The sequence below is a fragment of the Anastrepha ludens genome, chromosome 4 (genome assembly GCF_028408465.1).
Source record: "Anastrepha ludens isolate Willacy chromosome 4, idAnaLude1.1, whole genome shotgun sequence".
In the NCBI taxonomy this organism is placed as follows: Eukaryota; Metazoa; Arthropoda; class Insecta; order Diptera; family Tephritidae; genus Anastrepha; species Anastrepha ludens.
In genome coordinates this window covers 113707622-113710025 of record NC_071500.1, presented here as the reverse complement: position 1 = coordinate 113710025, position 2404 = coordinate 113707622, and positions in this window count along the sequence as shown.

Sequence of the window (2404 nt, the reverse complement as noted above, 5' to 3'; positions counted from 1 at the left end):
GCTCAAAGTGCTGCTATTTATAGGGCTACCCAGGCCGTTACAATCAACGATTTTTCCATGCACAGACGGGCCATCAAAGCAAAGCAAGGCAAACCAACCCAACCAGCCAACCAACCAACCAGCCAACCGACCGACCAACCAACAACCAAACTAACTAGCAACAACAACCCGGCTAACGATTTGTATCTGATAGATCCCTACTCTCCACTTACATTACAACAGAATGCAACGCACCTACATACTCGTACACCAATCCATCCGTCATATGTGAGTGCGTGTGTGTGTTTGCACCTAATTGTGTGAGTGACTTCTTGCAATTGAGTTGAGTGCTCGTATGAATCTCCCTTTCCCATAGGTTCTGCATGCAGTTGCCCGACAAAGCTCTGTGTCATGCGCTGAGCGCTGTGTGTCAGTATCTCATAATTTTGTGCACTCACTTTATTGCATAGCGGTTTGTGGTGGTGCCCAGTCTGTGAGTGCTGTTCTCTCTTCACACAGTTGAACGTGCGGAACATCTGTTTCGACATCTCCAGCAATCAGCTGATTTTTTTCTTCACTTCTCCGATTGCGCACGCACAGATATTTTGCTAGGGAGAAGATGAGTTCTAGTCTAGGCGAGCGCATGTGAGCAGCGAAATTGAGTCGGAGTTGCGCACAAGCTGAGTACTTTACAATACGATTGGTGAGACACTCCATTAGTAAATTAGCGCAGTAAGAAAATTGAGTGGGGAGTCAGGGCTGAGTTGAGTTGTGCCGAAATAAGTAGAGAAGTACGCATGAAAAAAGGGGTTGTGGGGAGATTGCAAATTGCATTGAAGAGTAAATTGCTGCTGGAGGTTAGTGTAGTGCGCTACAACAAAAGCACTTTTTGCTCAAAGAGTAGAACGTTTCATACAGCTGTGATACACTCATTCATGCATACATATGCATGTGCATATAGAAAACAGCTGTGGTACTTTGACAATCGAAAGAGAATAAGAGCGCAACTGTATTATCCCACACATATAAATATATAAACACGTAAACATGGAAATGGGTAATGAAATCGAAAGAGATGTACGAAGGGCAGGTTCAATGAAAACTTTGAGCGCATTTAGAAAATGAGTATTTGGTGATTAAGAGAAAGAGAAGCATGTTATTTCATGCTCTTTGCCTATGTTCTGTATACAAGCGAACATCTTTGTTTGTTAAGAGAAGCAGTAAGGCTGATTATACTGAGAATTATTCTTTGCGAGGCAAGCGCTTGGGCGTTGAGTGAAACCTGCAAAACACTTACATATATAAGAAATTTTGCTCTTAGAAATCGCGCACATAGCAGGAAGAGCTCGAAATGTGAAAAGAAAACAGCTGTAAGTAATTGTCCATAGCACTTTTTGAATGAATTTGCTTAGATGTTTGCTCAATGAAAAGCTGGGCTTTCCCACTTCTGCCTATTCGTTTCTATAAGAAACTAAGATAAAATATTTCGATGCTGTAAGCAGCTAGGAAATACTTTGCAAACTAACGAATTTTTCCATTCTCATTCTGTTGAAGAAATTGTGTGCATCAGCAAATTTACATTTCAGCACCTAATATTCTTGTGAAAATTGCCCGATTATTTCAAAATTGATTTTTCCACTCACCTTCAAGTTAGTCACCCTCATACAGGCATCTTATTTGCCTTTACCAGCTCTTTCGCTCATTCTTTCCATCATAGCTGCTACTAATTGATTTTTCCCAAATGGCATTTCTCTTTAATAGTTCATTCTCTAACGTACATATGTAGATGTGCATATGCTTAGTTGCAAACAGACATATGTATATGGGTAAATATATGCGCCTTTCTGCACCCGGCCTGCGCACATTCCGCTCACTTGCTCAATAAATTCGTGGTCTTACCCCTCTCATCCAGCCTCCTAGCTGGTCTACGTGACTTTTTATAAGCAAATGGTTTTCCATTTGCTCTCGTTTTCTGCTCAGCTGTTTTTCACCCTGCCACACATACGCGCAAGTTGCACATTTCATTCACTCATTTTCATCCTCATGTAACTCTCACCTAAAATGAAGCTCAGCTGCTACTCCTTAAATTGAAGCATGTACACATATACATACACATATTTCGTTACATGTACTTTGGATATTCCTATGTGCTTTTACTTATTTACTCTACTCTAAGAGCCCTATGCACAGCTCAGCTGTTTGTCGACTCCACACAACCTCCAGGCGCAGATTTGCTCGGTGAGCAACGAGCACTTTTACTTGCATTACACTCTTCTCCCAGCATTCTACTGAGCATCTTCCCTTCTATGCTGTGTGATTTGCCGGCTTTTCCAACCCCATTCCTCGCGCAATCTCATTTTGTCCGTTATTTCCTATATCAGCATGAGTTTTATTGAAATGTCAAATGGCTGCTCTGCTTTTTCAT